The sequence below is a fragment of the Leopardus geoffroyi genome, chromosome C1, assembly GCF_018350155.1.
Source record: "Leopardus geoffroyi isolate Oge1 chromosome C1, O.geoffroyi_Oge1_pat1.0, whole genome shotgun sequence".
Lineage (NCBI taxonomy): Eukaryota > Metazoa > Chordata > Mammalia > Carnivora > Felidae > Leopardus > Leopardus geoffroyi.
In genome coordinates this window covers 170,777,314-170,804,405 of record NC_059328.1, presented here as the reverse complement: position 1 = coordinate 170,804,405, position 27,092 = coordinate 170,777,314, and positions in this window count along the sequence as shown.

Genomic DNA, 27,092 nt, shown 5'->3' with positions numbered 1-27,092 from the left:
CACAGTGGCTATGCCAGTTTACATTCCCACCAACAGTGCAGGAGGGTTCCTATTCTCCACATCCTTGCCAGTGCTCATTATTTCTTGTCTTTGTGATACTAGCCATTCTGACAGGTATGAGGTGATAACTCATTGTAGTTTTGATTTGCATTTCCTTGAAGACAAGTGATGTTGAGCACCTTTTAATGTGCCTATTTGCCATCTGTGCATCTTTGGAAAAAAAATGTCTATTCAGGTCTGCCATTTTTAAAAATGGAATTGCTTGGTTTTTTGTTTGTTTGTTTTTGGTGCTGAGTTTTAGGAGTTCTTTACATATTTTGGATGTTAACCCCTCATTGGATACATCATTTGCAAATATCTTTTCCCATTCTGTAGGTTGCCTTTTGATTTCATTGATGGTTTCCTTGACTGGGCAAAGTTTTTAGTTTGGTGTAGTTTCATTTGCTTATCTTACTTTTTTATCCTTGTCTGAGGAGACCGATCCAAAAAAATATTGCAAAGACCAATGTCAAAGAGCTTACTACATATATTTTCTTTCAGGAATTTTATTGTTTCAGATAATTAAATCTTTAATCCATTTTGAGTTTACATTTGTGTATGGTGTAAAAAAGTGGTCCAGTTTCATTCTTTTGCATGTTGCTGTCCAGCTTTTCCAACACTGTTTATTAAATAGACTGTCTTTTTCCCATTCTATATTCTTGCCTCCTTTGTTGTAGATTAATTGACCTTAGAAGCAAAGGTTTATTTCTGGATTCTCTATTCTGTTCCATTGACTTATGTATCTATTTTTGTGCCAGTACCATACTGTTTTTATTACTGTTGCTTTGTAGTATAGTTTAAAATCTGGGTGCATGATATCTTTAGCTTTGTTCTTCTTTCAGTTGCTTTGGTTCTTTAAAGTCTTTTGTGGTTCCATACAAATTTTACGATTATTTGTTCTAGTTTTGTGAAAAACGTCATTGGTATTTTGATAAGAATTGCAATGAATATGTAGATTGCTTTGAGTAGTACAGACATTTTAGCAATATTAATTCTTCCAATCCATGACAAAGCATTTCATTTATTTGTATCTTTTCATCAATCTCATAGTTTTCAGAGTACATGTCTTTCACTTCCTGGTTTAAATTTATTTCTAGGTATTTTCTTCTTTTTGATGCAATTGTAATTGTGATTATTTTCTGAATTTCTCTTGATAGATTGTTATTAGGTTGTAGATATACAATAGATTTCTGTATATTGATTTAATATCCTGGAACTTTACTGAATTCACTTATTCTAATAGTCTTGGGTGGAGGCTTTAAGGTTTTTTATATATAGTATCATGTCATTTGTGAATAGTGACACTTAAAAAATTTTTTTTAATGTTTATTTTTGAGAGAGAAAGAGACAGAGGGGCAGGGAGAGAGGGAAACACAGAATCAGACGGAGCTCCAGGCTCTGAGCTATCAGCACAGAGCCTGACATGGGGATCAAACTCAAGGGCCATGAGATCATGACCTGAGCTGAAGTCAGATGCTTAACCAACTGAACCATGCAGGTACCCCATGAATAGTGACACTTTTACTTCTTCTTTTCCAATTTGGATACCCTTTATTTCTATTAGTTGCCTAATTTGTGTGTCTAGGACTTCTAATACTAAGTTTAATAAAAATGGTAAGACAATCCCTATCTTTTTCCTGATCTTAGGAGCAAAGCTTTCAACTTTTCACTGTTGAGTATGTTAACTATGGGTTTGTCATTCATGGACTTTACTATGTTGAGGTATATTTTATACCCAATGTATTGAGATTTTATCATGAATGGATGTTGTACTTTGTCAAATACTTTTTCTACATCTACTGAGATGATGAGATGATATGATTTATATCCTTCATTTTGTTAATGTGGTGTATCATGCTGATTGATTTCCAGATATTAAACCATCTTTGCATCTTTGGAATAAATTCCACTTGATCATGGTTTATGATTATTTTAATGTATTGTTGAATTTGGTTTACTAATATTTTGTTGAAGGTTTTTACATTATGTTAATAAGGGATACTGGGCTCAAATTTTCTTTTTCTATAGTGTTTTTGGCTAGTTTAGGTGTCAGGGTAATTCTGGGCCCATAGAATGAATCAGAAGCATTAGTTCCTTATCAATATTGTGAAATAGTTTGACAAGGATAGGTATTATTCTTTAAATGTTTGGTAGAATTGACCTGTGAAGCCATCTGGTCCTGGAGCCATCTGGTACTGGACTTTTGTTTCTTGGGACTTTTTTGCTTATTGATTCAATTTCATTACTAGTGATTAGTCTGTTCACATTTTCCATTTCTTCTTGATTCAGTCTTGGAAGATTTTATGTTACCAGGAACTCATACATTTTTTTCTAGGTTGTTCAATTCATTGGCATGTAATTGTTCATAGTAGTCTTTCATGATCCTTTGCATTTCTCTGGTTTCATTTGTAACTTCCCCTCTTTAATATCTGATTTTATTTATTTTGGGTCTTTATTTTCCTTGGGGAGTCTTGCTAAAGGTTTATCAATTTTATCTTTTCAAAAAATGAGCTTTTAGTTTCATTGATTTCTATTTTATTTATTTCTACTCTGATTTTTTTTTTAGTGTTTGTTTATTTTTGAGAGAGAAAGAGAGCATTGGCAGGGGAATGGCAGAGAGAGAGAAGGACAGAGAATCTGAAGTGGGCTCTGCATTGACAGCAGATGGCCCAGTGTAGGGCTTGAACTCACGAACTATGAGATCACGACCTGAGCCAAAGTCAAACAGCCTCAAACCAACTGAGCCACCCAGGTGCCCTCTACTCTGATCTTTGTTATTTTCTTATACTAACTTTGTGCTTTGCTCTTCTTTTTCTAGTTCCTTCAGGTGTAAGTTTAGATTGTTTATTGAGATTTTTCTTCTCTTTTCATGTAGGTGTCTGTTGCTATAAACTTCCTTCTTTAAACTGCTTTTACTGCATCCCATAGATTTTGGAGGATTCTGTTTTCATTTTAATTTGTCTCAAGGTACTTTCTTTGTTCCTTTTTTGATTTCTTCATTGGCCCATTGGTTGTTTAATTCCATGTTGTTTAGTCTGCATGTGTTTCTTTTTATTTTCCAGCTTTCTTCTTATAAATTGATTTCTAGTTTCATAGTGTTGTGGTCAGAAAAGATGCTTGATATGATTTCAATCTTCTTAAATTTATTAAGACTTGTTTTGTGCCTCAACATGTGATTTATCTTGGAGAATGTTTCATGTGCATTTGAGAAAAATGCTGCTTTCAGATGGAATTTGCTGTATATTTCTTTTAAGCCCATCTGGTCTAATGTGCCATTCAAGGCCAATACTTTCTTATTCATATTCTGCCTGGATAATTTCTCCATTGATGCAAGTGGGGTGTTAAAGTTCCCTATTATTGTATTGCTGTCAATTTCTCCCTTTGCAACTGTTAATATTTGCTTCATATATTTAGGTGTCCTATGGTGGGTGCATAAATATTTACAAGTTTTATCTTCTTGCTGGATTGATTCCTTTATCATTATGTAATTCTCTTCTTTATCTTGTTACAGTCTTTGTTTTAAAGTTGATTTTATATTATATCTTACTACCCCAGCTTTCTTTTTACTTCTATTTTCATGGACTATCTTTTTCTATCCCTTTACTTTCAGTCAATGTGTGTCTTTAGATCTTAAATGAGTCTCCTGTAGGCAGCATATACATTGACTTTTTTTTTTTCATCCATCAGCCACTCAGTCTTTTGTTTGGAGAATTTTGCCTATTTACGTTTAAAGTAATTATTGACAGGTATGCATTTATTGCCATTTTGTTAATTGTGTTCTAACTTGTATAGCTCTTCTCTCTTCTTTTGTTCTCTTGTGATTTGGTAACTTTCTTTAATGTTTGGATTCTTTTCATTTTTTATGTATCTATTACAGGTTTTGTGTATCAAACCACAGGTTTGTGGTTTCTGTGAAGTTCATATATAACAACCTATATGTATAGAAGTCTATTTTAAGTTGGTGGCTCTGTAGTTTGGATGCATTCTAAAAGCATTACATTTTTTACCCCCAACACACATTTTATGTTTTTGATGTCATATTTTATATCTTTTAACTAATTATTGTAGATAAAGTTTATTATACTTCTTTTGTCTTTTTTAATCCTTATACTACCCTTATAAGTGTTGACCTGTTACCTTTTCAGTAGGTTTGCATTTACCATTGAGATTTTTCTTTCATATATTTTCTTTTTATTTTTTAAGAATATTTATTTATGGGGCGCCTGGGTGGCGCAGTCGGTTAAGCGTCCGACTTCAGCCAGGTCACGATCTTGCGGTCCGTGAGTTCGAGCCCTGCGTCAGGCTCTGGGCTGATGGCTCGGAGCCTGGAGCCTGTTTCCGATTCTGTGTCTCCCTCTCTCTCTGCCCCTCCCCCGTTCATGCTCTGTCTCTCTCTGTCCCAAAAATAAATAAACGTTGAAAAAAATTTTTTTAAGAATATTTATTTATTTAGAGAGAAAGGGAGAGAGAGAATGCATGCAGGGGAGGCACAGAAAGAGGGAGAGAGAAAGAATCCAAAGCAGGTTCTGCACTGTCAGTGCAGAGCTCGACATGGGGCTTGAACCCACGAAGCAGGAGATCATCACCTGAGCTGAAACCAAGAGTCCGACGCTTAACTGACTAAACCACCCAGGTGCCACTCTTCCACATATTTTCTTATTTTTAGTTGTGACCTTTTATCCATTTAAAGAACTCTTTTTATTTTTTTTTTTATTTTTTTTATTTATTTTTTTTTTTTTGTAAAGCTGGTTTAGTGGTGATACCCTCATTTAGCTTTTGCTCTTCCGGGAAACTCTTTATCTCTCCTTCAGGTCTTAATAATAACCTCATCAGGTACTGTATTCTTGGTTGTAAGTTTTCCCTTTCAGCACTTTGAATATATCATGCCACTGCCTTCTGGCCTGCAAAATTTCTCTTGAAAAATCACCTGAGAGTCATATGGGGAAATCCCTTATATGTAACAAGTTGCTTTTCTCTTGTGGCTTTCAAAATTCTGTATCTTTAATTTTTGATATTTAAATTATAATATGTCTTGGTGTGGATTTCTTTGGGTGCATCTTGTTTAGTACTCCCTGTGCTTCCTGGACGTGGAAATGTGTTTTCTTCCTCTGGTGAAGGAAGTTTTCAGCTATTATTTCTTCAAACAAGTTTTCTGCCTCTTTCTCTCTCTCCTCTTTCTGGGAGAAGAAAACTTTGCTAAGAAATCTTTAGCTGAGAACTTTGCTAATCTGGGGAAGGAAGTAGACATCCAAATCCAGGAGGCACAGAGACCTCCCATTAAAACCAACAAAAGCAGGCTGAGAGCAAGATATATTGTAATTGAATTTGCAAAATACAGCAATAAAATAAACAGACTAAAAGCAGCAAGACAAAAGAAGTCCCTAACTTACGAGGGAAAATCCATAAGGCTAGCTGCAGGTCTATCCACAAAAACTTGGCAAGTAAGAAGGGAGTGGCACATATTCAATGTGCTACCTGGGAAAAATATGCAGTCAGGAATACTCTATCCAGTAAGACTATCATTCAGAATAGAAGGAAAGATAAAGAATTTCCCAAACAAAAACTAAAGGAGTTTATGACCACTAAACGAGCCCTGCAAGAATTATTAAAGGGCACTTTTTGAGTAGAAAGGAAAGACCAAAAGGGACAAAAGAACAGAGAAAAATCTCCAGAAACAATGACAAAACAAGTAATAAATGGCACTAAATACATAACTTTCAATAATTACTCTGAGTGTAAATAGACTAAATGCTCCAATCAAAAGACATAAAGTGTCAATAAATTTTAAAAAAGCCCATCTAATGCTGCCTACCTGAGACTTATTTTAAACCTAAAGACACCTGAAGATTCCAAGTGAAGGGATGGAGAAACATTTATCATGAAAATTGATGTCAAAAGAAAGCCAGAGTAGCCATACTTACATTAGACAAACTAGATTTTAAACCAAAGACTGAAAAAAAAAGAGTGTCTAAACCAAAGACAGTGCCAAGAGATGAGGAAGGGCACTATATTTTAATAAAGGGACTATACAACAAAAATATCTAACAAATGTGAATATTTATGTCCCCAACATGAAAGCACCCAAATATATAGAACAATTAATAACAAACATAAAGGAACTAATTGATAATGTCCCCTACTATTTTTGTGTTATTAACACCACACTTACCGTAATGAACAAATCATCTAAGCAGAAAATCAACAAGGAAACAATGGCTTTGAATGACACACTGCACCAGATGGACTTAATAGATATATTCAGAACATTACATTCTAAGACAGCAGAATATATATTCTTTTCAAGTGCATATGGGACATTCACTAGAACAGATCACATACTAGGTCACAAATCAGGCTTTAACAAGTACAAAAAGATTGAGATTGTACCATGCATATTTTCTGATCATAACACTATGAAACTTGAAGTCATCCATAGGAAAAAAAAAATGGAAAGACCACAAATAAAGAGATTAAACAACATGCTACTAAATAACGATGGGGTGTCTGGGTGGCTCAGTCGGTTAAGCATCTGACTTCGGCTCAGGTCATGATCTCATGGTTTGTGAGTTCAAGCCCCGCATCGGGATCTGTGCTGACAGCTCAGAGCCTGGAGCCTGTTTCAGATTCTATGTCTCCCTCTCTCTCTCTGACCCTCCCCCGTTCATGCTCTGTCTCTCTCTGTCTCAAAAATAAATAAACGTTAAAAAAAAAAAAAAAAGAATGAATGAGTCAACCAGGAATCAAAGAGGAAATAAAAAAATACATGGAAACAAATGAAAATAAAAACACAATGGTCCAAAACCTTTGAGGTGCAGCAAAAGTGGTCCTAAGAGGGAAATAACTAGCAATATAGGTCTCCCTCAAGAATCAAGACAAATCTCAAAAAAAAAAAAAAAACCAACCCTAACTTTACATCTAAAGGAGCTAAAAAAAGAATGAACAAAGCCTGAAGCCAGTTGAAGAAGGGAAATAATAAAGATTAGAGCAGAAATAAATGATATAGAAACTAAAACAACTAATAGAACAGATCAATGAAACCAGGAACTGGTTCTTTGAAAGAATCAATAAAACAAATTAACCCTTAGCCAGACCCATCAAAAAGAAAAGAGAAAGGACCCAATAAATAAAATCACAACAGAGGGAGGAGAAATAACAACCAACACAGCAGAAGTAACCATTATAACACAATATTATGAAAAACTATTTGCCAATAAATGGGACAACCTGGAAGAAATGGGTAAATTCCAAAAAGCATATAAACTACCAAAACTGAAACATGAAAACATAGAAAACTTGAAACGACTCAGCAAAGAAATTGAATTAGTAATAAAAAATCTCCCAACAAACAAAAGTCCAGGACCAGATGGCTTCACAGGTCAATTCTACCAAACATTTAAAGAAGAGTTAATACCTATTGTTCTCAAACTATTCCAAAAAATAGAAAAGGAAAACTTCCAAATTCATTCTATGAGGACAGCATTATCAGCAAAGCCAGACAAAGACTCCACTTAAAAAGATACCTATGCAACCAACAGAATGGGAGAAGATATTTGCAAATGACATATCAGATAAAGGGTTAGTATCCAAAATCTGTGAAGAACTTATCAAACTCAACACCCAAAAACCAAATAATCCGGTGAAGAAATGGGTGAAAGACACGAATAGACACTTCTCCAAGGAAGACATCCAGATGGCCAACCAACACAGGAAAAAATGCTCAACATCATTCATCATCAGGGAAATACAAGTCAAAACCACAATGAGATACCACCTCACACCTGTCAGAATGGCTAACATTAACAACTCAGGCAACAACAGATGTTGGCGAGGATGCAGAGAAAGAGGATCTCTTTTGCATTGTTGGTGGCAATGCAAGCTGGTGCAGCCATTCTGGAAAACAGTATGGAGGTTCCTGACAAAACTAAAAATAGAACTACCCTATGACCCAGCAATTGCACTACCAGGCATTTATCCACGGGATACAGGTGTGTTGTTTCGAAGGGATACATGCACCCCCATGTTTATAGCAGCACTATCAACAATAGCCAAAGTATGGAAAGAGCCCAAATGTCCCTCGATGGATGAATGGATAAAGAAGATGTGGTATATATATACAATGGAGTATTACTTAGCAATCAAAAAGAATGAAATCTTGCCATTTGCAACTACACGGTTGGAACTGGAGGCTATTATCCTAAGTGAAATTAGTCAGAGAAAGACAAAAATCATATGACTCCACTCATATGAGGACTTTAAGTGACAAAACAGATGAACATAAGGGAACGGAAGCAAAAATAATATAAAAACAGGGAGGGGAACAAAACAGAAGAGACTCATAAATATGGGGAACAAACTGAGGGTTGCTGGAGGGGTTGTGGGAAGGGGGATGGGCTAAATGGGTAAAGGGCACTAAGGAATCTACTCCTGAAATCATTGTTGCACTATATGCTAACTAATTTGGATGTAAATTTTAAAAAAAAATATTTTTTAACGTTTATTTATTTTTGAGACAGAGAGAGACAGCATGAACGGGGAAGGGTCAGAGAGAGGGAGACACAGAATCCGAAACAGGCTCCAGGCTCTGAGCTGTCAGCACACAGCCCGACACGGGTCTCGAACTCACGGACTGTGAGATCATGACCTGAGCCGAAGTCGGCCGCTTAACCGATGGAGCCACCCAGGCGCCCCTGGATGTAAATTTAAAAAAATAAAAAATAATAAATAAATAAAAATAAGTAAAAACCAAAAAAAAAAAAAAAAAAAAGAGAGAGAGACCTATGGACCATTATCCCTGATGAATTGATACACGAATTCAGTAAAGTCACAGGATGCAAAATCAATATACAGAAATCTGTTGCATTTCTTACTAATAATGAAGTAGCAGGAAGAAAAATCAAGGAATTGATCCCATTTACAATTGTACCAACAATTATAAGATACCTAGGAATAAACCTAACCAAAGAACTGAAAGATCTGTACCCTGAAAACTGTAAAGCACTGATGAAAGAAATTAAAGATGACATAAAGAAAGGAAAGAGAGGTGCACCTGGGTGGCTCGGTCGGTTGAGCATCTGACTTCAGCTCAGGTCATGATCTCATGGCTTGTGGATTTGAGCCCTGCATCAAGCTCAGTGCTGACAACTCCTAGCCTGGAGTCTGATTCGGATTCTCTCTCTCTCTCTCTCTCTCTCTCTCTCTCTGCACTTCCCCTACTCACACTCCTATCTCTCTCTTCTTCAAATATAAACAGATATTTTAAAAAATTTTAATAAAGAAATTAAAAAAGACATCTCATGCTCATAAATCAGAACAACAAATATTATTAAAATGTCTATACTACCCAAATCAAAATACCAACAGCATTTTTAACAGAGCTAGAACAGACAATCCAAGAATTTGTATGGAACCACAAAAGATTCTGAATAGTCAAAGCAATCTTAAGAAAAGTGAAGCTGGAGGCATCACAATTACGGATTTTGATTTATACTACAAAGTTGTAGTGATCAAGAAAGTATGATACTGACACAAAAATAGACAAATAGATCAGTGGAACAGAATAGAAAACCCAGTAACAAACCTGAAAGTATACGTAAATTAATCTTCAACAAAGCAGGGAAGAATCTCCAATGGGAAAAATCTCTTCAAAAAATGGTATTGGGAAAACTGGACAGCAACATGCCAGAGAATGAAACTTTCTTACACCATACACAAAAACAAATTCAAAATGGATGAAAGACCTAAACGTGAGACAAGAAATCATCAAAATCCTAGAGGAGAACGCAGGCAGTAACTTCTTCAACATTGGCTGTAGCAACTTCTTACTAGATACATCTCTTGAGGCAAAGGAAATAAAGGAAAAATATACTACTGGGATAAAAAGCTTTCGCACAGTGAAGGAAACAATCAACAAAACTAAAAGAAAACTGATGGAATGGGAGGAGACATTTGCAAACAACATATTTAATAAAGGGTTAGTATCCAAAACCTATAAAGAACTTATCAAACTCAACACTCAAAAAAGAATCCAATTTAAAATTGATAGAAGATATGAATAGGCATTTTCCCACAGAATATCTATAGATGGTCAAAAGAGCACATGAAAAAACGCTCAACATCATTTATCAGGGAAATACAAATCAAAACTATAATAAGATGTCACCTCATACCAGCAAAATGGCTAAAATTAGCACAGGAAACAGCAGATGTTAGTGAGAATGTGGAGAAAGGTGAACCCTCTTACACTGTTGGTGGGAATGCAAACTGGTATAGTTACTCTGGAAAACAGTATGGAGGTTCTTCAAAAGTTAAGAAAAGAACTACCCTATGACCCAGCAATTGCACTACTAGTTACATACCCAAAGGATTAAAAAATACTAATTTGAAGGGATACATGTACCCTAATGTTTATAGCAACATTATCAACGATAGCCAAATTATGGAAAGAGCCCAAGTGTTCATCAACTGATGAATGGAGAAAGAAGATTTGCACACACACACACACACACACACACACACACACACACACACTGGAATATTACTCAGCCATAAAAAAGAATGAAATCTTGCCATTTGCAATGACATGGTTGGAGCTAGAGAGTATTATGCTAAGAGAAATAATTCATTCAGTAAGACAAATACCATATGAATTCATTCATATGTAGAATTCAAGAAACAACAACAAAAAAATGAATATAGAAGGGGAAAAAAGAGGAAAACCCAGAAACAGACTCTTAACTATAGAGAACAAACTGATGGTTATCAGAGGGGAAAGCAGTAGGGGAATGGGTGAAATAGGTGATGGGAATGAAGGAGTATACTTGTGGTGATGAGCACTGGGTATTGTATGGAAGTGTTGCATCACTATATTACACATCTGAAACTAATATTACACTGTATGTTAAATAACAAATTTCAATAACAATGTAAATAGAAAAAGTATGGCTAAAAGTAAGTGACAATCCAATAAGATAAAGGGATTCCAAATGAAGACATTTTCAATGCATGAATCTTCTTCATACAGAAATTAAATTTATAAAATAAAAAATAAAAATAAAACCAAAGTAATAAATATATCAGCATTTTAATAATAAAATAGTGTAAAGAAGCTTAACCAAAAAAACAGTAATCCTTTATACCAGTCCTTTCCTTTCTTGTCTTACCAGTCATGGCCACTGAATTTTTTTTTGTTTTTACATTTTATGCAGATTCACCAGTTTTTCATGTTTTGCTACATTTGCTTGATAATTTTCCCACTTTACATACAAATATGGAAATTGATAGACATTAATTTTTGAACTACTTGAGTGTAGTTTTGTGGATTGTAGCCTTTTACCCTTAAATACTGTAGTATGTGTATTCTAACCACAAGTTGAATATTCTTTTACATAACCACAATCCACATAAAAAGTCACTCTTCAATATTTTATTCAATTTATAGTTTATATTCCAGTTTCATCAATTGTCCCAGCAATGTCCCTTAGAACATTTGTTCTCTTTTAGTGCAAGATTAAATTGTATTTATTTGTTATTCTTCTTAACCTGTTTTTCTGAAATAATTCCTCAGCCTTTCTCATTCACAGTGTTAACACTTATTTTTACATTACTTTAAAAAACTTTACTGAGATAAAATTGCCACACAACTAACTGTATATAAATTGTATGATTTGGTAAGTTTTGAAATATGTATACAAGTTTCCGTATGTCCATTGTAATTTCTTCCTCCAGCCATCCACTGTCTCCCATTTTCCATACAACCAGTGATAAGTTTTCTGCTATTTATATTTTTAGTCTTTTATATAAATGGAATGATGAAGTGTATGCTGTTTTCTTCCAGCATAATTATTTTGAGAATCATACATGTTTATGCATGTATCAATATTTTGTTTTTATTGTTGAGAAATACTTCTTTGCATATTAGCATAGATTGTTTACCCATTCTCCTGTTGTTGGACATTTGGATTGTTTGCAGGTTTTTGCAGTTAAATATAAAGCTATGAACATTTATGTACAAGTCTTGTGTGGACATATTTCCCTTCTAGGTGTACAAGGAAATATGTGGATTACATGGTAGGTATATGTTTGACTTCTTAAGAAACTGCCAAACTTTTCCAAAGTGGTTGAAATATTTTACATTCCAACAGCGTTATAGAAGTGTTCCAGATCCTCCAACTTCTAGCTAACCGTAAATGGTTATTACTTTTTCTTTTCTTTTCCTTTCTTTTAAGAGAGAGAGAGAGAGAGAGAGAGAGAGAGAGAGAGAGAGAATCTTAAGCAGGCTCCACACTGAACTCAGAGCCTGACATGGGACTTGATCTCATGACCCTAGGATCACAACGTGAGCCAAAATCAAGACATTCAACCAACTGAGCCACCCAGGTGCCTCTAAATGGTTAGTCTCTTTAATTTTAGTTAAGTGCATAGAAATATCTCATTGTGGTTTTAAGCATTGCCCTAATAACTAATGACATTGAGTTAATTTTGTGTGTTTGTCATATATATATATATATATATATATATATATATATATATCTTTTTATATATATGTCTATATATGTCTATATATATATATATATATATATATATATATATCTTTTTGGTTAAGTGTCTTTTCAAATATTTTCCTTGATACTGAGGTTTTTGAATGTTCTTCAATCTAAATTTGTCTGATTTCTTTTTTTAGATTTAGGTTATATGTATTCAGCTGGAATACTATAAAAGTAATATTTCCTTCTCAGAGCATCCTGTCTGGAGGCATACTTTATTTCTCTGCTCTACATTCATAATATCACCTCATCAACATGTGGCCCATTCTTTCCACTTCATAGTTCCTCTTTTCTTCCTTGGAACTAATAAGGAATCTGTGGGGAAAGACTTTGAGACCCTGGAAATTGTCCTGCTCTTCATCAAATTTCCCCCTGGATTTAGTATCCCTTGATGATTACTTCCTGAACTAGTCTTTACTAGTATCATTGCAAAATGTTGGTTTTAGGGGCTCCTGAGGGGCTCAGTTGGTTGAACATCTGACTCTTGATTTTGGCTAAGGTCATGATCCTAGGGTTGTGGGATTGAGCCCTATGTCAGGCTCTGTGCTGAGCATGGAGTCTGCTTAGGATTCTCTCTCCCCACACCCTCCCCACCCCACGTCCCCTGCCCCTTTGCTCTGTTCACGCTTGCTCTCTCTCTCTCTCTCAAGTGTGTGCGTGTGTGTGTGTGTGTGTGTGTGTGTGTGTTGATTTTATAAGCACTCCTTCTACATTTATTAGTTCATATTCTACTCTAAGAGTCTGCTAATGTCTCTCTCTCACTCTTTCATGTGCACACCCTCCCTTTCTCCTCCCTTTTCTTTCATGGATTTCTTATGTTTTCAGTGAGTTAAAATTCATTACTGTCCTTATACTGACGCCCCAGCTGATGCCCCAGATTTGGACAGGGTGTGACCTCTCAAGCTACCTTATGTGTCCTTATGAGAAAGGCCCTCATCATTTTTAAAAAAATTTTTTGTTCATTAATTTTTTTGAGAGAGAGAAAGCAGGGGTGGGGGCAGAGAGAGAGGGAGACACAGAATCTGAAACAGGTTCTGGGCTTTGAGCTGTCAGCACAGAGCCCGACGTGAGGCTTGAACTCACTAGCTGTGAGATCATGACCTGGGCTGAAGTTGGATGCTTAACCTACTGAGCCACCCAGGCGCCTGGCCCCCATCATTTTTTGATCACTCCTTACTTTGTCACAGAAAGATGTTCTAAGCTTACCATGTAACTTTCCTGTTGCAGCCCTGAAATTAGTCACTTTTCTAAGTGGAGAATGATATTTAGAAACTAAGATCTGAACAGTATATGTTCTTATTTTCACTAGCATGTAATTGCTTCTAGGTCTTTTAAGGAGACAGAGCTAGGAAACCTATTCATCTATCATTTATTAATGAACTGGAAAGTTTAACAACTACCCAGTGGGGGAGGGGCAAGTAGCAATGGAAAGCCTTGATTGTTAGCATTTGCCAATTTTCAAGGTATAATCACTCCCACTGTGGGTGGTTTCAAGCTACCATTATGAAATCACTAAATGTGTCTGTGCAAAGAAATGGACAATTGACTTTCATGAGCCAGTAGAAGTGAACTCCAGTATAACAACCTAGATAATCTAGTTAATCTATCCAATTGCCTATCTATCCACCCATGTACCTAATTCCAATCCAACCCCACAGGGTTTTTTCTTGACTTCACTCATTCCATATTTTAGCTTCCCTTCTTCCATAGTGAGAATCTTGTCTCTCAATAACATTAACATGTGAACTCATTTGCTCATTCCTACCAAATACAAAGAATTATTTAAGAATGGCTACATCCATATCACTATCTAAAACAAACCAGTTAAAAATAGTTCAAGATTTATTTGCATTTCCCCTAGACTGTAGGCGTATAGTTGAATCAATTTTTTAAAGTTCCTACAGGAGTGCCTGGGTGACTCAGTTGGTTAAGTATCCCACTCTTGGTTTTGGTTCAGGTCATGATCTCACAGTTGGTGAGTTTGAGCTTCATGTTGGGCTCTGTGCTGACAGTGTGGAGCCTGCTTTGATTCTTTCTCTCCCTCTATCTCTCTGCCCCTCCTGCCACCCTCAAAATAAATAAACTTAAAAAAAAAGTTTCTAGGATTTGTTCTCCCTTCTCCTTCAATTCAGTTATGTAGTTTATTTGAAGTATATTTGGGTTCATTTATATTTGTATTAATTTTGAGGGTTTTTATTTCATCTTAGACAATTCTATTTTTTGAACATGTGGAACATTAACATGATTTCAAAAGTACAAAAAGGTATACTCGGAGAAGGTTACTATCTCCTCTATCCATTCTACCCCATTCTACCATACCTCATTTAGGTCTCCAATTACCTTAATTTCTCATTTATCCTTCTTGTGTTTCTTTTTGCAAAAATAAACATGTATATTCTTAATTCCTTGTCTTTCTTAGACAAAGGTAACATAATACAGATAATCTTTTGAAGTTTGCATTGTTGTCTTTATAATATATCCTAGAAATCACCCCATATCAGCTTATTATAAATCTTCCTTTAAAATTTTTTTTTTCAACGTTTATTTATTTTTGGGACAGAGAGAGACAGAGCATGAACGGGGGAGGGGCAGAGAGAGAGGGAGACACAGAATCAGAAACAGGCTCCAGGCTCTGAGCCATCAGCCCAGAGCCTGACGCGGGGCTCGAACTCACGGACCGCGAGATCGTGACCTGGCTGAAGTCGGACACTTAACCGACTGCGCCACCCAGGCGCCCCTAAATCTTCCTTTTAAAAAAAACAAATTTTTTTTCACAGCCAACTAGTGCTCTATTGAGTATCAACTATAGTTTATAAATTTGGTTTCCTATGTGTGAGTATTTAGGTTGTTTATAGTATTTTGAAATTACAAATAATGCTGTAGTGACAAAATTTGTGCATATCTTCAGTGTAGATTTTCTAGGAGTAGAGTTGCTGGGCAGAAGATAAATGCAAAAGTAGTTTTGGTATATGCTGCGAAACACATTTTTTTATGTTTATTTACTTTGAGAGAGACAGAGCAAACAAGAGAGGGGCAGAGAGAGGAGGAGAGAGAAAGAATCCCAAGCAGGCTCCACACTGTCAGTGCAGAGCCCAATGTGGGGTTCGAACTCATGAGTTGTGACATCATGACTTGAGCGGAAACCAAGAGGTAGATGCCTAACCACCTGAGCCACTTGAGTGCCCCTGCTGTGACATACTTTTTAATTAACTTCCCTATTGTAATTCATCCTCAGATACTTAGCATGCTTATGGCGCTTTAAAATACATTAATTTAGACATTGACATTTGATTTCTCTTATAATAGGTGAGGATTTAGCACACCCAACACCTCTTTTCTTCCTCCTCCTTTCTTCTACAGTCTTATCACTGCTCTCTGACCTAGAAGGAATGTTATCTTTTGTAATTTCCCCTAGACTCCTCCTGAAGTAGACACAAACAGTATGCTTGCAGTGTCATTGCAGCCTTAAGACAGATCCCCTAGCTTGATTTCAGTAGATGGCCCTATAGTGTTCCAAAGCTGCTGATGCTGGCTCAGCTTCTCCACTGGTCAAGTATTACCTTCAAACACCTTTTTTTGCTCTCTGCTGTAGCAGTGTCACAAACTGGAAACCCCAGGTTGGATCTGGCATTGTTTGACCTTTATAATATTTTTTAAATTTTATTTGTTTTTAAGTAAGCTCCATGCAGAGGAGCTCCCCAACAGAGGGCTTGAACTCACAACCCTGAGATCGAAAGTCAGATACCCAACTGATTGACCGACCCAGGCACCCTAATATTTTGTAATATTTTAAAGTAGTTGACAACATTTGAAACATTTTTCATAAAAATCCAGACTCTCACTTTTCTTGGGAAATTGAAATCTCTAGGTCTCGGTTTCTACATGCCCATAATATTTTGGAGCTGAGAAACTGCTGCCCCATTTAGATAGGGCATGTACTAACGGCCCTCACTTATTTCACCTACTGGGCTATGTGACTTTGCAATCCCTGAACTACAAAGTCTCCCTTCTCTCTGGAAGGTAAGGACATTAGTCCTTTCCCTTTATCCAAGCCAATGTATATTTTATATTGTTAAGCTGAAAGTCAGTAACAGTATTTGCATTTTTATGAAAAATTTATTTGCTTTATAAAAAAAACAGCCCACTGAAAAGCCAAGTGGTAGGCTAGAATTAGATTTTCTTACTCTGTAGGTTTACTGGCATCATCACTTAGAGGAGAGTCTGAGGGCATTCTTCAATTCCACATTTATTTCCTATGTACCCAAGTTTTTCTCAAGCCTACAGATACAGATGTGCCCCAGTACTTCCTCCTTATTACTAAGAGACTTCTTTCCCAGGTCCTGTCTTTCTGGCTCCAATCCAACCTGGATCATTTTTAGTCTTTCTTGCTCCATTATTGTCCTGTGATTGTGCTTCATTGCTCTATTGAGTTAGAGCCGTTGTTAACTGGATTTTATGTATCTTTGTTTAAGCCTTCATTCAGTGGAGGCATACTGTTAACTAGCCACCTAAGGAAAAAAGAATCTTCATTGTCTGCCTGCTATTCGTGCCTGGGTAAGCGTGTATGGAATTTTAGATTTAAAAATTTCTTCTCAGAACTTTGAAAGGCTTCCTTCCACAGTTTCCCAACATAACCAGAGTTCTAATTACATTCTGATTCTTGTTCTTCTGAAGGTAGCTGTGTGTGTGTGTGTGTGTGTGTGTGTGTGTGTGTGTGTATGTGTTTCTACAGAAGATTTTAGGATCTTCTGTTTGGTTCTAGAATTTGACAATTTCACTTTGAGTAAAAGTTTAAAATGACCTGTAGAGCCCTCTGTGATCTGCCTTTTTACTCTCAGTTTCTCCTCAACTCCTATCATTCTCCAACTAGGTCGCTCCACTCTGTGGGAGGCTACTGTGAACTTGAACTTGCCAAGCATTTTTGGAGCCTCTTCTTTGGCTATTCTTACTTTGGATATTTTCCAGCAGCAGATATCCCTGTGGCTATGTTTTTCACCTCCATTGATGTTCTTTTCTCCAGGAGACCTACCCTGCCTACCCTTTTTAATACTGATACTCTCTTGCTGCTGCCCCTGCACACTTGATTCCTCTTCCCCATCCTGCTTTTTTCTTTATTCCATAACCTATCTCCTTCTAATATGCCATAACATTTCCTTCTGCTAGGACTTTATTGTCTGTCTCTCGCTGCTAGAATCAAATCCTCATGAGGTCAAGAAATCTAATTTACTACCTGAAATACATAGGACAAAGCCTAGTCTCATTTAAGTGCTCAGTGAATTTTTGTTGAACAATATGGGTTCATGTTGACCTTATGCAGCTGGCTCATAAATGACATCTATTCAGGCAGGCCAAAGGAAAGGTGACAAAAAGGATCACAGTGTTCCGTTAGTGGAAGAGTTGAACCTAGCATCTACTCACTTTGCAATTACAGGCCTGCAATTTATCAAGAAAGAAACTGGGATGCATTTTAAATAGACTGTTATAAGCCAATTGGTCTACAATCTGTGGGTGCAAGGAATTGTTCTTTCAAGAAATGAGATAGGTGAAACAATCCATTAGATAGGACTTTTTCAGATATTAACTTGAAGTGCCAATAGGAAGCTATCGAAGAAACCAATCAACTCTACCAAGGTTGAGAACAGCCCTAATGAAAAGTTTTTTAGGAAATAAAATTGAATAGGTCCTTTACGTTATTTTTGGACTTTAAACTTTTCTCCTGTTCCACACCCTCTAAACCCCCCTTACAAAGATCACCAAGCACACTAGTATAATTTTAGTTAGTTCAGTAAACAATATACTTCAGTTAGTGCATTTAATTATAGTGAAAGCTATGAAAGATTATAGCAGACTTTGAAGAACAATTGTTCATTGATAATTTATGTATATTTGTGAAGATTGCTTATAAGTGGACTTCTACACCTATTTTTCTTTTATTCATTTAATCTCCAAATAAATATTGAGTGCTGAGCCCATGTCATAAAAAATGAACAAGATACAGTCTTGGTGTTCAAGTTTCATCTAGTCTAGGTCAGGGAAACAGACAAATAAACAGGCCTAAACTTACAAGGTAAATGTTTGAATCTAATTTTCTGATTCTCTAGAATATCATTTAGGAGTATTGATATCAAATTTGAAATTTGTGCCTTCTACCCTTTGCAAATGCAAAATATAATTTAAAACACTTTAAACATTCACTGTTAAAGTGCACTTTTGACTTTTAAACATCTGTTCTATACCCGTGTTAGAATTAATTAAAATGTGATACTAAAAATTCTAACTAGAAATCTTATTGCTTAGTTATAATGATTAAATTCCTGTTTTTAAATTGTCTTATATATATTACATTGGAATGTCTTGAAACACTGCATACAATTTGTATGCCTGGATGCTGATTTATTAATCAGAAAAGAAATGAGAGGAAAAATAATGTATAGTTTTCAGTAAACAAAGTACAGCACTGTAAATATATTTTCCTTCTAATTTTTTAAATAAAATTTTCTTTTCTCTAGATTTATTGTAAGAATACAGTATATTTATTCATATAACATAGAAAATGTGTTAATTGGCTATTTATCAGTAAGGCTTCTGGTCAACAGTAGGCTATTAGTAAAGTTAGTAAACAAAGGTTATTCAAAGATTTTTCTTTTTTCTTTTTTTTTTTTTAGAGAGAAAGAATATGAGGGAGAGGGGCAGGGGGAGAGAGAGAGAGAATATTAAGCAGGCTTCACACCCAGCACAGAGCTAGGCACAGGGCTCAATTCCCCAACCGTGAGGCCCCATATTCATTGATTTTTTTTTTTTCTGACTGGGGTGGGGGGGGGGAGTTGGTGTCCCTGGATCCTTCATTGTTCAGGGGTCAACTATAGTCATTATTGGTGCCAGGTTTCACTTGTTGAGAAAAATTTCATTGGAGAGGCCAGTTTGAATAGTGTCTTGAATGTAAGACATGGAATAAAATCAAGTTGGAATAAAAACCAGTTATATACCTGGTTCTGCTAACAGGTATAAAATCATCATGGGCAAATCTGTTTACCCCAACATAGTGTCGGGATACACATTGGCTTCTAGCTGGGCTGAACATTCAAGATGTTTATGTATCTTTAAAATTTCACTGGATTGCAACCCATTAGATACTAACTTGGGCAAAATAGTATTGAAAAATACTGTGTATAAATGGCCACCTGAACACATTTCTCTCTTAAATGCTAACTCTGGAGGTTGGGGGAAGATTTTTTATGTTAAGGCTTATTCACACCAAAGCATTCCAGCTTTTGTCGCCAAAAAATTATGATTCAGTAGGACTGAAAACTAGGCTGTGGAGTTTCTTTAATTGGAGAATTACTACTTGGATTCAGTTTTTATGGCTTGATCCCATCATGGATGAATTGGCCTCTTCTGACAGAACTCGTTTCATGTAAGGTAGATCTGTGTGTGGGTATTTATCCAGTGGATTTATACAGTTTATACTTTATCCCAAAGAAAGAATGTTAAAAATATTTACTTGAAAACAAATCATAAAGTTTAAAGACTAGAATAGAAGTTTAAATACTAGAATAATGAACAAGGGTAGAAAGAGACAGGAGAGAAATGAATATGATTAATTGGAAGAAGTAGAAAATAAAGGCAATGTCAAGAAACAAATCATATTAGCAGGCAGTGTAACTGATATATTAAGCAACTAAGGTTATTTGATATTTGGTGCTGGAAAGTATAATTATTACTGTTGTAACCTGAGAGAAGGGAAAATATGCTTCATTAAATAATGGCTTTTACTTTTGCCATTTTATATACCAGATTTAAATGCATGTAAGTATTCAGGTCTATAAAGCCTAAGTATTTACATTGCAAACTTTTCAAATTTCACATGCAGGAAGTCATGCAAATTAAGTGAACAAGCTACCAAGTATTTAGTACCCGAAAGTATTTCAGTGGCTCTTGAAGGTTATAAGTATAAAACAAATTTCTTTTGCTCTTGAAGACCGAACTATCTTGGAAGACAACATATGGAATAATTGGAGAATAATACAGGGCTGAATAAAAGCTAATGCTTTCTTATAAACAAAAACAAAGCTATGTGGTAGAGAGTGAAATATTTTTAGAAATTTAGAAATCGATATAGAGTAAGGAAGTCAATAAAGGCTTCATAAAGGAAGATGGAGTTTCTGTTTCAAGGATGAGGTGAAGGATGTAAAAGGGATCCACGTGGGATAATACTATGAAGCAAGAATGAAAATATAATTGAGCTAACTTCCCATAAAATATTTTGGTATGAAAAAAGTAATAATTAAAAAGCTGTAAATGTGCAAATCAAAACCACAGGGTATCACCTCACATTCATGAGGGGGCTAGTATGAGACAGAAAATAGCAAGGGTAAGTGAGGATTTACAGAAATTGGAATACTTGTGAACTGTTGGTGGGAATGTAAAATGGGGCAGCTACCATAGAAAACATTATGAGATTCCTCAAAAAACTAACAATAGAATTACCATATGATCCAGCAATTCCAATTCTAGGTTTATATCCACAAGAACTGAAATCAGGGCATCAGAGATATTTGTATACTCATGTTTATAGCAGCATTATTGACAGTAGCCAAAAGGTAGAAGCAATCCAAGTTTCCCTTAATGGATAAAAGGAAAAACAAAATGAGGTACATAAATATAATTGAATATTATTTAGCCTTAAAAAAGAAAGAAAACTCTGTGGGGCACCTGGGTGGCTCATTTGATTGAACGTCCAACTCTGATTTTTGTCTCAAGTCACGGGATCAAGCCCTATGTCAGGCTCCATGCTCTTGTGGAGTGGCTCTCTCCCTCTGCCCCTCTCCCTGACTTTGCTCTCTTTCTCTAAAATGAAAGAAAGGAAATAAAAACTTTGATACATACTACAATATGGATGAATCTTGAAGACACGCTAGGTGAAATAAGCCAGTCACAAAAGCACCAATAGTGTATGATTCCATTCATATGAGATACCTAATGTAGCCAAGTATATAGACACGAAGTGTCTGATTTAGAAGTAGGACTCACAGTTCTAGGAATACTGAGGGGTTAGGCTGAGGCTGGTGTTTAGGTGAATATGTTCTCTAGATGATTCCAGCTAATATTTTTTTCAATGAAAAAGATTTTTTTAAAGATAATTCTTTTTTGGCTGGAACTTTACCATGTGCATCAGCTACCACCCCTGTTTAATATTTTGTATTGCAAAATGAGACAGGTGAACATTATCAAATTACCACTATCACTAATTCTTCCAAACCCCTGGTCCCTATTGCAGACCTGCTACTCATTCTGACCCTTTCATTCCCACTAGTTCCATTGGAGCTCTCATCTCCTGATTTGAGTGGCACTATGAAGAGAACTTCATAGTAACTAAAAATAATTATTCACAGACTGTTGTGAAATCTGAAAACGATATTATAGCAAACATTGGGTGCTTGAATCCTTCTCAATTTTCTCCTCTCAAACCAAAGGAATTTCCTCCTTGATCACTATTAAACTTACAGGACTGAGTTTGTGCCTCCAACTTGGGGCATATGGCTTACCTAAGAATGTCTCTGGGCCCAATGTGTATAGGTGCATCTGTACCTCACACTGGGATATGAAAGAAATCTTGAACGTTGTTCCTAGGTTCTCTGGAGGATTGAATTCAGGTAACATCAAGAGGAATAATGGGCTGTACTCATTAACACAGGGAGAGGGTAGGAAGACTGTACATTCCAAGGATTATGGAAGCACATTCAACGCCAGAGGAAGGTCTGTGCTCTGCCTTGGAACACAGAAAGGAATTAAAGGGGCAAGGAGTGTATATTACAGATCAGAATCCATGCGAGTCCATTTCAGTCATTAATTATATAACTATGTACTGTTGTATCTATAGTGCCTGTGGTGTACCATGTTTCTTAAATAAGCGTTATTATTCAGAAGTCTTCAGAATCATCTGTACAATTCACAAAAGTCTCTTAAAGAGCTGTTTAAAGGAGGGGCGCCTGGGTGGCGCAGTCGGTTAAGCGTCCGACTTCAGCCAGGTCACGATCTCGCGGTCCGTGAGTTCGAGCCCCGCGTTGGGCTCTGGGCTGATGGCTCGGAGCCTGGAGCCTGCTTCAGAATCTGTGTCTCCCTCTCTCTCTGCCCTTCCCCCACTCATGCCATGTCTCTCTCTGTCTCTCAAAAATAAACATTAAAAAAAGAAAGTAATATAGAAGGCATACATATGTGACAGCATTGTGTAGCAGAAAAAATACTACCTTAGGAATAGATAAAAACAGGTTCTAATTCTCAGTAATATTATCTACGAGGCTTAGAGAAAATCATGTATTGCCTGGAACATATTTTCTTTCATTAGTACCATAAATTAGAAATGAAATATTCCTGGGGCGCCTGGGTGGCGCAGTCGGTTAAGCGTCCGACTTCAGCCAGGTCACGATCTCGCGGTCCGTGAGTTCGAGCCCCGCGTCAGGCTCTGGGCTGATGGCTCAGAGCCTGGAGCCTGCTTCCGATTCTGTGTCTCCCTCTTTCTCTGCCCCTCCCCCGTTCATGCTCTGTCTCTCTCTGTCCCAAAAATAAATAAAAAACGTTGAAAAAAAATTAAAAAAAAAAAGAGCTGTTTAAAGGAAAGCCTTGTTTCTTAGAAATACAAGTTTTCATATAGAAGCAGTACTGTGGTAATAACACAAAGGTGTTGAGCTGCAGAGAGAGAAAGAGATTGACTGATCCAGGACAGGAAAGAGCAATTTAGATCAGGACAAAGCATCCCCGAGATGAGCAACCACTGATGGTGGCTCTTTGAAGCCGTGGTATCCATCCAGGATGCTGTGGTATATCCATCAAGGACAAGTGCTAGGTGCTGCCAGCCAAAGAAATGGCCCTTGGGAACAGGAGGAATGGTTACTTTAGGACCATGGTGTGCCCTGCCTTTTCAGGCAGATTCAGTTAGATTGCCCGTGCAGAGGATGGTGAACCTTCGTGTATAATCAGTCTTTAGTTTTGTTAGTGTGGGTTGACTGGAAAATCTCTAGTTAATTCTGTTGGAGAATTCAGTCTTATGACCTGAGGAGGAAACAGGATCATAATTTTCAGGCATTCTGATAGCTGGAGCCAATTACATAGGCTCTAAATAGTGAAATGGCTCTCAGGTTCCAAACTGGGAGAGAGTAATGAAAGGAAAATAAATTGCACATACTCTCTTCCAAAGTAGTCCTACTTAGTGCCAACCAATTCCATTTTTATTCTGTAATTTTCCTACCTCTCCTAATACACTGATTTACCTGGCAAACAGATGATTATAAATTTGTCATTTGGAGTTCTGCATAAAATTTCAATAACATCTTAGTTATAAAGACAACACTTTGCCTTTTGAAAGCTAACCTTAGTCATTAAGCTTTATTATGGAAACTTTCAAATGGAAAAAATAGAATTACATAATCAACCCCTATTTATCCATTATTCAGCCCCAATACTTAGGATACAGTCAATCTTGTTTCAAGAGGTGTGAACAACCACCTCCAATCCCTGGATTATAATTTTTTCCCTCCTCTACATCACCTCCCTTCAATGTCCCAGTTAGGGATTATTTTATTTTAAATTAAAATAAATTTTTTTTTAATTTATTTTTGAGAGAAAGAGCATGAGGAGGGGATGAGCAGAGAGAGATCTGAAGTAGGTTCCGGGCTCTGAGCTGTCAGCACAGAGCCTGACCGACATAGGGCTTGAACTCGAAATGTGAGATCATGACCTGAGGCGAAGTTGCCTGCTTAACGGACTGAGCCACCCAGGTGCCTCATATTTTATTTTATTTTAAAGTTTGTTTATTTAGTTTGAGAGAGAGAGAGAGAACAAGTGAGAGAGGGGCAGAGAGAGAGAGAGAGAGAGGGAGAGGGAGAGAATCCCAAGCAGGCTTTGCACTGTCAGCGCAGAGCCTGACATGGGGTTCAAACTCACAAACCATGAGCTCATGACCTGATCCAAAATCAAGAGTCTGACGCTCAACCAACTGAGCCACCCAGGTAATCTGGTCAGGGATTATTTTAAACCAAATTCCAGACATTGTTATTTTGTAAATATTGTTGGCACACCTGAACACCATTATTCCCTCTTCCCAAATAATATTCGGTTAATATCAAATATCCTGTCAGTGTTCTAAATATCCTCAAATGTTTCATAAATTTTTTGTGGTCTGTTTCTTCAAGTCAAAATCCACATGAAGTCCACACATTGCCTTTGACTGATACAACTCAAAAGTGTCTCTCTTTAATTTCTCTTTTAATGTAGAAGTTACTCTGTCCTCTTTTTTTCTTAAAAAATTTTTTTAATGTTTATTTTTTTCAAAAAAAATCTGTTTTAATGTTTACTTATTTTTGAGACAGAGAGAGACAGAGCATGAATGGGGGAGGGTCAGAGAGAGAGGGAGACACAGAATCTGAAACAGGCTCCAGGGTCTGAGCGGTCAGCACAGAGCCCAACCCCGGGCTGGAACTCACGGACCGCGAGATCATGACCTGAGCCAAGTCGGATGCTTAACTGATTGAGCCACCCAGGCGCCCCTTTAATGTGTATTTTCGAGAGTGAGAAAGAGTGCAAGCAGGGGAGGGGCAGAGAGACAGAGAAAGAGAGAGAGAGAGAAGGAGACACAGTATCTGAAACAGGCTCCAGGCTCTGAGCTGTCAGCGCGGAGCCTGATGTGGGGCTTGAACTCGAGAACGACAAGATCATGACCTGAGCTAAAGTTGGACATTCAACCACCCAGAGCCACCCAGGCACCTCTTTCCTCCTTTTTTTCTTACCTTTTTTTTTCCCCCATTAAGAAAATTTATCGAGGCTCCTGGGTGGCTCAGTGGGTTAACCTTCTAACTCTCCATTTTGGCTCAGGTCATGATCTCATGATCTTGAGATTGAGCTCCCTGTTTGGCTCTGTGCTGGGCATGGAACCTGCTTAAGAATCTCTCTCTCCCTGCCCCTCTGCCCCTCCCCACTCCTGCGTGTATGTGATCTGTTTCCTACCTTCCCCCACCCCACTCCACTCTACTGCCGCGCAAAAAAGAAACTATGTCGTTTATCCTGCAAAATCCTCACATTCCTGATTTTTGTTGCTTGCATAAGTTTTTCTTAAAAAGACATGTTCTCTCATTTTATCTACATGACTACTTGATTAACTAGTTTTTTTTTTTGTTTTTTTTTTTTTTTGTTTTTGCCATTTAGCATATGAGTTTATCAGGATATGGAGAGATGAGGTAAGCAGTTTGTCCAAACCTAGAGTTACTAAGTAGTTGAACCAGGGCTAGACTGTAGGAAACCCATTTCTTTGACCAGAGAGCTCTTTTTATTCAAACAGTGGGCCTCATGTTTCATAAATTATAGTAGTAGTAGAAATACCAAAATCTCTGAGGAGAATTTTGAATATTTAAAAAATGAGGTATTATCAGTATAATTTAATAAATGTTTTGTGGCTTCTTAAAAGTAATCCATGTACACTTAGTTATCCAGGCACCATTTTTGTGACCGGGAATCCAATCAGGCCTAATATAGGTCCATATGTTTATCTGTCTATAGTAGTATATGTGCCTGTAAGACCTTCTTGAATTTATTCTTTCATATCATTCATTCATTTACTTATTTTTGGCTTGTTTGCTATACTAGACTATACATTTTGGGATTCAAATTACAGTGTTAGTTTCTTTGCAATTTCTTATGGTCAAATGTACATGACTGATATTCAGGATCTTGATAGTGAAAAACAAAGGCAAATTAGGCTGTGTAAGTCTCATTCACTTCTAAGGTAGAAACAGCATTTTCTAGGAGTAATGAATTATCTTCTATGTCTCTGCTTATTTTTCACTGCCATCTGCTGGTGCCTGATATTGCTTTTCACTAAAATCTTTTAGGGAAATTTATCAAATGGACTTCTACAGAGAAAAAAATTATGAAGTCATAAAAATCAATTGAGAAAATGCCCATTGAAGGAATAATTGCTTTTTTGATAGGTAAAGCTAACTTAAATATACAATAGAAAGCACTAACTTCTAAAAAGTGTCGATTATATCTACTGCAATACTCCCTAAGTATTATAAGGGTTGTGAATTAAACATACAGACAATCACCTACAACTTTTAGGCATTAAAATATTTATAACCTCTGGCCAACAATTCTTAATGCAATTGAATTGCTGACAAATTAACTTTAAACAGATTGAACAATATTGTACAATACTTCTGGTGGTTAATTAGAGTATACACTTTGTGTGTTAAGTTCTAAAAACAGAGGAGGACACAAGAAAGCCCTGGCTTATCCTCAGAGAAGATAATTGTAATTATGGGATGGGGGGGAGATGGAAAAAATTTCTTATCATTTAGATTTTTTCTAACTTTGTTTTTTTATTTTTTATTTTTTTAATATGAAATTTATTGTCAAATTGGTTTCCATACAACACCCAGTGCTCATCCCAACAGGTGCCCTCCCCAATGCCCATCACCCACTTTCCCCTCCTTCCCACCCCCCATCAACCCTCAGTTTATT